The sequence below is a fragment of the Myotis brandtii genome, unplaced genomic scaffold (genome assembly GCF_000412655.1).
Source record: "Myotis brandtii unplaced genomic scaffold, ASM41265v1 scaffold499, whole genome shotgun sequence".
Lineage (NCBI taxonomy): Eukaryota > Metazoa > Chordata > Mammalia > Chiroptera > Vespertilionidae > Myotis > Myotis brandtii.
In genome coordinates this window covers 2,284,545-2,296,116 of record NW_005369027.1, presented here as the reverse complement: position 1 = coordinate 2,296,116, position 11,572 = coordinate 2,284,545, and the positions used below count along the sequence as shown (strand labels likewise).

General features: G+C 44.9%; 1 pseudogene; it reads left to right on the top strand.

Annotated features, from left to right (window-relative positions):
• Positions 1 to 6,129: 6,129 nt before the first annotated feature.
• On the top strand, positions 6,130 to 11,217 carry LOC102241998 (annotated as a pseudogene).
• Positions 11,218 to 11,572: the final 355 nt, after the last annotated feature.

Below are 11,572 nucleotides of genomic sequence, written 5' to 3'. Positions count from 1 at the left end.
GGAAGCCGCGGGGAGCCTGGCTCCGGGAAAACGTGGTCTCAGCTGTCGGGTCCTCGAGCAGGCCTCGACCCTGCTCCCTGACCGGAGAGGCCCGGCGCCTCGCCCTCACCCTCACCCGGTCTTTGTGCGGGGCGCCGGCGGCCATTGTGTCCGTGCGGGAAATGGAGAAAGGTGACATTATCTAGCTGAATCAGCTGCTGATTCTAGACACATTAACGGGAACCGAAAGTCGTTGTCCCTTCCTTCCCACTCTGCACATCTCTTTGGAACAAGGCTGGGGTGCGGGTATTTCACCTCTCCACAGGGTCTTGCTCTTAAAGACCTAGAAGGTGCATTTTCCTGGAGAAAGCTGTCCTCAAGACTTCTTGAGCTTAGGGGACAGAGTACTCTTGAGGAATAGGTGGGTTTACAGGAGGGCCCCCATCCCTCTCCTCCACCTCAGCGAGATCTCCTGATCCTTCTGATCTCATTTGCCTTAAGTTCAAGGCTCAGGCCCAACACTGTAGAATGGGCAAACAAAATGTTATTTGTGGACTTTGATGTTAAGGCATTTAAAGTCTGGTCAAGAGGACAAAAAGACAGATTTCAGAGCAGAGCAGCCACCACACTATGATCTAGTGAATATCCCCGTTGACCCAATGACTGAAAAGAAAAAAAAAAGTGAAGTACATTAAAGAAGAAAAAGAAAGAAAGAAAATCAAAAGAAAGTAATAAAAAGATGGCTCAGTGCCAGGTGAGTAGGACAGCAGACAACTTATTTGCTCTGTGATTTTGCTTCTCTCAGCTCCACTGTTCATGTGAAGAATGGATATTATCAGGGTATGTGGCTCCTTAGGTTATTGGAATATTACACAATATATAAAGCATTCAGCAGTGTACCCAGCACCCAGGGAACACTCAGTGAATGGTGGCCCTGTAGAGAGGTTCTCAAAAGAGGGGACAGCCCGTTGGGGAAGGTTGGGGAAGGCTTCCTGGAAAAGGTGAACTTGGAACTGGGTTTTGGAGCCTAGATGGGCTATGGATGGATGCTGGCTGGTAGCAGCCTATTAAAGTGTGAAGAGGACAGACAAAAAAAAAATTAAAAATTAAAAAAGAGTTGGGACTCTCAGGACTTTTTCACCCGTGACTTTCTGAGGTTCTGGGATCTGGCCCCGCCCCTGGGACATTGAAGTGATAAGAGAAGTAGAGTGTCCCAGAGGTGCCGCCCCAGTTGCACTGCGCAGTGATGAAATCCGTGGGATTCAGCCCTGGGTTGGGTCTGGGGATAGGACAGGACTGAGACTCCGACTTGCCCCCAGTGTAACGGGAGAAGGAACTGGTGATCTGTCATAGAACAGTAGCCATTGCCTCCCAGGAAGGAGGGACAATGCAGATGCCGAGGACCGAGGCACTGGGTGAGGGCTCCCCCATGAAGGAATGGGAAAGTGAAGCATGGTGGCAACAATGGTTGGGTGGGAATTGCCGTTTAATATTTTAACCCTGCTGACTTGGCTTCTGTCATTATTTGCTTACTAAAACAATAGAAAAGTTATTTTGATTTTCTGAACTATATAAATCATCCCATTCCATTGAATACCTCATTGATTGTAATTTGAATACCCCATTGGTTGTGATCATACTGGTTTTAGAAAACACATTCCTCTGTACCTGGAGACCAGGACTCTAAATTGCCTCAGTGGCTCTAAATTGCCTCAGTGGCTCCAGATAATGTGTTTCCATTGACTCAGTGGTCCCAAGACTCGAAACTATAATTAATCTTGGTGGATAACTAATCGGCTTCTGTAACAAACTGCTTTTTTGCAAACCAGGCTCTTCATTCCAAACCCCGAGATGTAATCAATACCTTTGTGATTTTTGCCTATATACATCTGGTGTTGCGGCCATCTTATCACTACGAGATTTGGAGAGCATTGCCCCCTCGTAGTCCCGGCTTCGAAATAAATGTGACTCCTTAATTCGACTTCTTGAGGCGTCCTTGTGTGATTCGCGGGGCACATTACAACAAAAGGAGGGGAAGGGCATTACTACCACTAGAAATGGGCAGTGTAAGAGGGAACAGAAGTGCTTGGCAAGACCTGGGCCTCATTCCAGACTCCCCACTCCCTCACTTCACCCATCATCGGTAACAACTACCGGGACCATCTATAACTGTCCCTAGTAACTATCAGAATAAATGATGGATGATGATATTACATAGCAATCACTCGCACTTATTGAACACTCTATATTGGGGCATTAAGGTCACAGCTCTGCATTAATTGCTATTCGCATGCCTATGTTACAGATAAGGAAACTACAGCTCGGTTAGGTTAAGATGTGTTTCCCAGTCACAGATATAGTAAGAAATGGAGTCAGACCACTGCCAAGTCAGGGTTCCCTATGACTAAATTTTCAGTTCTAATTAGCGTACAAGCTTGAGACAACACTCTCCCATCTGAATTCTGACTCTAGGATGGATGGATGGATGAAGACAGCTGAGAGTCCAAATGAAGTAAACTTCTTTATCTGTGCAGCCACAGGGAGAACAAAGTTCCTCCCCCGAGTTCTGTGTCACCATGGGGCACTATGACTTTGAACTCCGTAGATCTAGCATCCAGGACCGGGCCTTTTCCATCATAATCATGGCGATGATGATTCCCATTTACTCACAGCTTCCTCTGTGCCTGGAACTGCACAGAGGGTTTTTTTTACACGTGTGATCCAATTTCATTCTCAAAATTAACTCTCTGAAAGGAGGAATATGATCAAGCCCCATCTTCCACGAGAAAAACAAAAGTTTAGAAAGTTGCGGCCGCTTGTCCCGAGGACGAAGCTCGTAGATGGTGAGTGGAGATCCCAGTGGCTCCTTGCCCACACGCCTGGCTGAGGGGGAAGCCAGACGGCCTTCATTCTGACTCATTGGATTTGTATCTGATGTGAAAGTTTGTCCTGAGCTTGATTCTCTCTTCCAAGAATTTGAACTGGAAATGCACAACCAGGCCCTTATTAGCAGGGCCTGTGGCTGCGAGGATGCCCCGAGGTAGACCCAGATGTGAAATCTCATGGCCTGGTATTATGAGATAGAGGTTTCAGAGGTGCGAAATGTCCCTTATTTTATTTACGCTAGTCCAATTGACAAAGAAGGAGAAAGAATGTAAAGAGAAAAATGTTAAACTGTACAGCCATTAGTTTTCCCAACCCCCACATTTCTCAAACTCCTACAAAATGGAACATATCTTTTTTTTAAAATATATTTTATTGATTTTTTACAGAGAGGAAGGCAGAGGGATAGAGAGTTAGAAACATCGATCAGCTGCCTCCTGCACACCCCCCACTGGGGATGTGCCTGCAACCAAGGTACATGCCCTTGACTGGAATCGAACCCAGGACCCTTCAGTCCGCAGGCTGATGCTCTCCACTGAGCCAAACCGGTTAGGGCATGAACATATCTTAAATGTTAAAACTACAGGCCCTGGCCAGGTAGCTCAGTTGGTTAGAGCATTATCCTGACACATCAAGGTTGTGGGTTTGATCTCTGGTCAGGGCACATATAAAGAAGCAACCAATGAATGCATAAATAGGTGAAAGGACAACAAGTCGCTGCCTCTCTCTCTTTCCCTCTTTTCTTCTCTCCCTCTCTCTCAAATCAATTTTAAAATGTGCAACTTAGCCCTAACCGGTTTGGCTCAGTGGATAGAGGATCAGCCTGCGGACTGAAAGGTCCCAGGTTCGATTCCCATCAAGGCATATCCCGGGTAGGAGGTGTGCAGGAAGCAGCTGATCAATGTGTCTCTCTGATCAATGTAAAAAATCAATAAAATATATATATTTTTAAAATGTACAACTTAAAGCCGTAGCCGGTTTGGCTCAGTGGATAGAGCGTCGGCCTGTGGACTGAAGGGTTCCAGGTTCAATTCCGGTCAAGGGCATGGACCTTGGTTGCGGGCACATCCCCAGTGGGAGATGTGAAGGAGGCAGCTGATCGATGTTTCTCTCTCATCGATGTTTCTAACTCTCTATCTCTCTCCCCTCCTCTCTGTAAAAAAAAGCAGTAAAATAATTTAAAAAATAAAAATAAAATGTACAACTTTAAAAAGAAAAGGAAGAGCAACCCTTGTCAATTTGTCTCAGTGGATAGAGCACGGGCCGAAGGACTGAAGGGTCCCGGGTTTGATTCCAGACAAGGGCACGTACCTCTGCTGCAGACTCTATCCCCAGCCCTGAGTTGGGGTGTGTGCGGGAGGCAACCAATCAATGTGTCTCTCTCACATCAATGTTTGATGTTTCTCTCTCTGTATCTCTCTGCCTCTCTTCCACTCTCTCTAAAAATAAGTGGAAAAATACTCTCAAGTGAGGATTAACAAAAAGAAAAAAAGAAAGGAAGACAGAAGGAAGGAAGGAAGGAAGGAAGGAAGGAAGGAAGGAAGGAAGGAAGGAAGGAAGGAAGGAAGGAAGGAAGGAAGGAAGGAAGGAAGGAAGGAAGGAAGGAAGAAAGAAAGAAAGAAAGAAAGAAAGAAAGAAAGAAAGAAAGAAAGAAAGAAAGAAAGAAAACTATAGCCTCCAACTATGGCCTGTATCATATGGCAAAACTAGAGAAATGGAACTTCTCAAAAGCCTTCCATCTTGTGGTCCCTGCAGACCAGACCAGAAACATTCATTCTCCACTTAAAAGGCACAGAGTAATCAAAATAAACTAAAAATTCTCAGGATAGAGGGATTTTTTAAATTTTACATTTTCAGTGGACTCTATGCCTGAGAAAGGACAACGTAACTCTAACACTATATACAAATCTAAGCTGCATGCTAGGCAGTCATTAAAAAGATGCATAGAGCCCGGCCAGTGTGGTTCAGTGGTTGAGCATCAACCCAGGATGTCACCAGTTCGATTCCCTGTCAGGGCACATGACTGAGTTGCAGCTGGATTCCCAGTTAGGGGTGTGCAGGAAACAGCCGATAGATGATGTTTCTCTTTCATCAATGTTTCTATCTCTCTATCTCCCTCTCCCTTCCTGTCTCTCTAAAATCATTAATCGATGATGTTTCTCTCTCATCAATGTTTCTATCTCTCTCTCCCTCTCCCTTCCTGTCTCTCTAAAATCAATAAAAACATATTTTTAAAAAGATGGATAGAACTTTATATGCTTATATAAGACAATATCCCAGATAAATTTTAGTAAAAAAGAAAAGTAAATAGAATAGTAGGTCTAGTATGCTAGACCAGCTACTGTTAAAAAAGAAAAAATGGGCACATATATGCATGTGTATCTGGGAAATCTCTAGGAAATACATTACAAGCTGCTGATGCCCTGGCCGATATGGCTCAGTTAAGCATCGTCCCAGGCACGAAGAGGTCCCTGGTTTAATTCCTGGTTGGGGGGGTGTCCAGGCTCAATCCCCAATGGGAGGCCTGCAGGAGGCAGCCAAGGATGTTTCTCTCTCTCTCCCTCTCCTTTTCTCTCTCTCTCTCTCTCTCTCTCTCTCTCATCAAACTTTTTTTTTTAAGTTGGTGATAACAATGGTTAGCTCTAGAGAGAGGAACAGGGTAAGGGAAGCTTTTTTTTCACTGTGCACTAATTACCATATATAAATACTTTTTCAAAAAATACTTCCAGAAATTTATATCAGGACATTAAAAGATTATCTCTGGTCACTATGACAAATGGAAAATGTAACCACTGTTAATTTTATTCCATCAGGAGTAAATAATTGCTAACAATTTACTTCACTTTTCTCCTCTCCTATTTCCAGAGGATCCTTTTCTTGTCCACCTTATAAGCCTGGAATTCCTGCCCAGATAAGCCCACTTTAGGAAAGTAACTGTTAAGGCACATACAATGCCTCTCCCATCATCACATTTTTGTGAAGATGTATTTAGCTCATCCAACTTGCTGTTGACTTCAAAAGTACAGTGGCCTTTCCTGGGACAGGACACAGAGCTTTTGGCTTTGGGACCGTTGAGGAAGATGAACATGGCTTGCCCTAAAGCGGAGGGAATGGGAAGCTAGTGCCTTTCGTTGAACGGAGGAGTGGCACTAGTAGGAGGCACCTTTCCCAAGAGTAGCCCTTATGGAGGAATACTTGCTGATGCTTGTGGAGACCAGACCAAGGGGTCGGCCTTGAGAACAACAGTGAAAGGGTCTCTGAAGCAGCATGGCCCTTACACCAACACAGCGCTTCGGAGCTTGGTAAACAGTGGAGGTGGAGGAGCAGCCCTCGACATCAGTCCTGTGTGGCAGCTGAGTATCCCCGTTTCCTGCTTTTCCCATCTCAGCTGCTGGTCAGGAGGTTAGGGAACATCATCTAGCTGAATCAGCTGCTGCTTCTTGACACATTAAACGGGAACTGAAAGTCATTGGAACAAGGCTGGGGTGCGGGTATTTCACCTCTCCACAGGGTCTTGCTCTTAAAGACCTAGAAGGTGCATTTTCCTGGAGAAAGCTGTCCTCAAGACTTCTTGAGCTTAGGGGACAGAGTACTCTTGAGGAATAGGTGGGTTTACAGGAGGGTCCCCATCCCTCTCCTCCACCTCAGCGAGATCTCCTGATCCTTCTGATCTCATTTGCCTTAAGTTCAAGGCTCAGGCCCAACACTGTAGAATGGGCAAACAAAATGTTATTTGTGGACTTTGATGTTAAGGCACTTAAAGTCTGGTCAAGAGGACAAAAATAAAGATTTCAGCAGAGCCAACGTAACTATAATGAGCTTCCCAGGAAAAGGCCAGGCACCTTCTGCATACCATGTAGCAGAAGCAGTTTGTTGTTGTTGACAACTCCAAGGAGTAGACTCCCCAAAACATGGTCAAGATTCAATCTTCGGTCAACTCTGGCAAATGGAACCTGGGGTTTGATTTTTTTAAAAAATATTTTTATTGATTTCAGAGAGGAAGGGAGAGGGAGAGAGAAATAGAAACATCAATGATGAGAGAGAGAGGGATTGATCAGCTGCCTCCTGCACGCCCCCTACTGGGGATTGAGCCCCCAACCAGGGCATGTGCCCTGACTGGGAATGGAACCTGTAATCTCCAGGTTCACGGGTTGGCGCTCAACCACTGAGCCACACTGGCTGGATTGAGTTTGATTTGATTTTATTTAGAAACCTGGACCTGACAGAGAACAACTTCATACCTACTGCGTTATAATTGCGATAGAAGGTGAACTAGAGCGTTTGATGCTCACATCTGCCTGATGTCTGTCCCAAGCAGAGCATTCAAAGCTCTTTCCACCCTGACTCCAGCCTGTCTTTCTAGCTTCACCTCCATTTCCATCCTTGCCCTCCTTCTTTAACCCAACCAAGGGGCTATGCTGCAGCAACGCGGAATCACACACCTGCCCAAGAAGATGCCTTTGCTCACACTATCCCCTCTGCCTGCAAGGCCTTTTCCTCCTTCTACCAGGTGCCATCCCACAAAGCCCCGCTCATAAAACCTGTGACACATCCAGCAAGATTCCATCTGTTCTTGGAGCACATGGTTAACACCTGTGTTAAGGGCTATAATATTTAGTTACTGGTCTCATCAGGCAACCTGAGATTTCTTGAGGGCCAGGCCCTTGCCTGACTCATCTCTGTGACCCCGCACGTAGCCCAGTGTCTGGGCCATCAATTCATTCCACCTAAATCAAATCAAAACTAATTTAGCTCGTGCTTGATCGAGGATAACTGTGCTCTTGCTGCTTGCTCACTAGCCTGGTCTCACTACACGCAAAAACATTTCTGGTTTGAGGGTAAATCACAGGAAAACCTTGGGTGTCCAACAGTTAATGCCCAGGGCAAAGTCTCAAGGCACACCCAGGCCTCACACATCCGGGCGTCTGGGATTCAGTGACTTCTCTGGAGTCTCTTTACAACATACCTGTTATCCTGAGGGTCACATTTGGATTAACCACCTCAAAGTTTTCTCCACACCAGGTTCATGGGGCTGAAGTTCCTAGGCTTTTAACTCAGAAAAATCAAGCCTTGACACTTCAGGCAGATTTAGAAAGCATTTCCTATTTGGAGTCTCTTTATTATGATAATTTCCACTTCTACAGCACCATTCTTCCCTTTACCAGAAAAAAAGAGGGGGGGAAAAAGCCTTGGAGACTTTTGTTTCTATTTCTCAAAGGAAAATGCGAAGTTTTGCTAAGCAACTGTGTTGACTTCAAAGGGCAGAGAAAAGGAGGTGGGGGCATTTAATGCCATTTTAAAAAAACCACCATTACTTTCTTTATTCTAGCTGCTTTAACTTCGCTAAGACTCTGGACCACAGTAGCTTCCTCTGGAAAATGAGAGTAAAAATACTCAGCTGACCTGAAGGATGTCTTAGGATCCCTTCCAGGTTCAGGATTCTACAGCTCCACTTTCACACCCAAAGATAGAAAGCAGAAACCGCACCTATTCTAAATAGTCATTGAATCCAATGAGGTACTGAGAGATGCAAAACCAGAGCCTGAGAATAGCTACCCCAAAGCCGATTCTGGTTTGCCTTTAAACAATTCACTTTATCTTTCCAATGGCAAGAGGCCAGCAAAGAAAGTAGTATTGGAGAAAAAAAGGTTCTTAGCCTGGAATACTGAAAGGCTAGGCAAACGAGAAATCCCATGGTTCTGATGTGAGAAATGTTAAAGAAAAATTATTCTGACATTTGTTGAAATGGCTAGGAAGACTTTATTCAAGATTATTGCAAAGTCTAGCACTGGCTGGTGTGGCTTAGTTGGTTGGAGCATCGTTCCATACACAAGAAAGTAGCAAGGTGGCAGGTTTGATTTCTGGTCTGGGCACATGCCAGTGGTTGATTAATGTTTCTTTCTCTTCCTCTCCCTTCTCTCTTTAAAATCAATAAGAACATGTTTAAAAAAAAACAACAACATTTAAAACATCCCATACTCCCATTTTTGTTTGGGAAGTAGGAAACTGGGATAATGATAGTAACAAATTATTTCTAGATTGTGGGATTACAAGCAATTTTTATTTCTTCGAGTTTTTCTATACTTCCCCAAAATTGTATAGTACAAAAAGGCCCCAATAACTTTTGGTTTAAAGGATGTTAAGGCATCTGGTTCTCCTGCCCTGGGACCATCAGAGCCAATAAGCTTTCCAGCCAGAATGAAGAGACTCCTCCACTCCACTTCCCCATTAAACTCGGGGTCAGAGGGCAGCTCTCACAGCTGGAAAAATTCACTTCCTGAAAGAAAGCGGGAGCGCCAGCCTGTCAAGAAGGTGTGCAGCTAAGTGCCCTGGAGCCAGGCAAGTCAGCAAAATTCTTATTATTTGAAACATGGAAAATCGGGTTAACTCTTCCCTGGGAGACCCCCCACCCACCGCCAAAAGAGAATCAAGGGTGGAGGCCTGAGGCAAGATGCCAGGACCAGTGTCAGGATTTTAAAGGAGAAGCCACTGCTCTTCAGTTTTATTACAGCCAAGGGTGTAAAGGTGGGCCTCCTGTCCCACTATTTACATGCAAATCCGAATTTAAAAAGTGAGTTGGCCCAGCTCCAGGAGCTGAGATCTCACAGGAACTCTGTTTCCAGCAAGGCCCTGCCTTCTAGCTACAGTCTCTCCGTTGCTTTCTCCAGAGGGAAGACTTTCTCAGGCACCTCCCTCACACACTGAAATTCTCATGGATCGGGAAACTGTCCCTTTCCCTCTTCTCACAATCTACCTATAACCAGTTGTTGTAGCTTCTTAACAGCAGGAATGCAGGTTTACCTCTTAGTCGTCCATATGTGCGCTCTAGGATGCCTCCCACAGCGCGGCTCAAAAGCAAAAGAATGGCTCCCAGAGGAGGGCTAGCCCTTCAAGTTGGTACCAACAACCCTGGATTAGTACTAACCCGAGGTAGTTCATTCCGTTTTTCTATGCTTCTACAGAGGATCCAAATAAAATATGAGACTTTGTAGAGGTAACTATAATACAACAATAATAAATACTTATTGAGCCTCAGGTACTGCTTTTGAAGCATAGTAACCTCCTTCTTGTATGAAACTGCTGTTTGGAACTCTCTGCTGTTGTTAGATAGTCCCTAGTCCTGTAAACTCTGTCATTATAAACTCTGTCACTTGCCAGAACCGGTTTGGCTCAGTGGATAGAGCGTCAGCCTGCGGACTCAAGGGTCCCAGGTTCGATTCCGGTCAAGGGCATGTACCTTGGTTGCGGGCACATCCCCAGTGGGGGGCGTGCAGGAGGCGGCTGATCGATGTTTCTCTCTCATCGATGTTTCTAACTCTCTATCCCTCTCCCTTCCTCTCTGTAGAAAATCAATAAAAAAAAAAAAGGAATTTCTTAAAAAAAATAAATAAATAAACTCTGTCACTTTAAGACAGTCTGTTATTCTATAAAATGACTTTGTTTTTAGTTCAAATAATAGAAAAAGATAAACTTAACTGTCTGACCTTGCAAGCTAGCCATCCAATGTAATAGACTAAAATAGACTAATACTGATAATAATTCCAAGTACTAACTCATTATGTATTCAAGGTTACAACCGTCTGTAACCAATAACCCACACAGAGTTCTTTGTGAAACCTGCAAACAAAGAGGCTCAAAAAGTATAAATACGGGAAACTTCCTGTATGTGGGGTTCAGAATTTGACAGAAGCAATCTGCTCTGAACCTGCGCAATAAAGATGACTCCTAACTAATTGGCTCATTAGGCATCTTGTCCAGCTCGCTGATTTGTGATACAACACTTTGAGTAACAAAGAAAAAGATTCAAAGATAAAGGAAGCATTTCCATTAGTCAAACAGCTTACCAGCTAGTGTTTTCCAGCACCTCAGAGCCTTCATAACAAATTCACGGCAAGAAAACAAAGCAGGGGGGGAGAGCATACGTTCAGGTCACAGAGACCGAGAGGCATGTCCATCCCTGCAGTGGGAAATGTGGGCCTGCGAGCGGCTTCAGGGGCGTCTTGAGGTGTCAGCCACAGGGCAGAAGACATCCAGACCAGAATCAAGAGCTACCAGGCCACCCCTTTGACAGCCGCTTCCCCAACCGAACCAGACCAGGAACTGTTGGCAGAACTACGTGGACTTCCATCGCTGTGAGAAGGCAGTGACTGCTAAAGGGGGTGATGTCTCCATGTGCCAATGGTACCAGCGTGTGTACAAGCCCCTTTGCCCCATATCCTGGGTTTGGCCTAGGATGACTGCCAGGCAGAAGGCACGTTTCTTGGGGAGATTGGAAATGGCTGCACCCCACCTGTCCTCTGTCCTCCATCCTTCTCCCAGGGAGGTGAAGGGGGACCTGGGTACTTCCCAGGCTAGGATCCTGAATCCTGGCTTAACTAATAATAAAAATACTTGTTGGAAAGTATATAAAGAAATGTGGACCTTATTTGGATCCCAATGTGAACAAACCAAATGTAAAACAATTTATTAAAAACGTGAACATTGCCCAGCTGGTGTGGCTCAGTGGTTGAGTGTCGACCTATGAACTAGGAAGTCACAGTCAGGGCACATGCCCGGGTTGATCTCTAGTGTGGGGCATGCAGAAGGCAGCCAGCCAACTGATGATTCTCTCTCATCATTGATGTTTCTATCTCTCTCCCTCTCCCTTCCTTTTTGAAATCAATTTTTAAAAATATAAAAAAACAAACAAACATTAATTCAGTCAATGAAT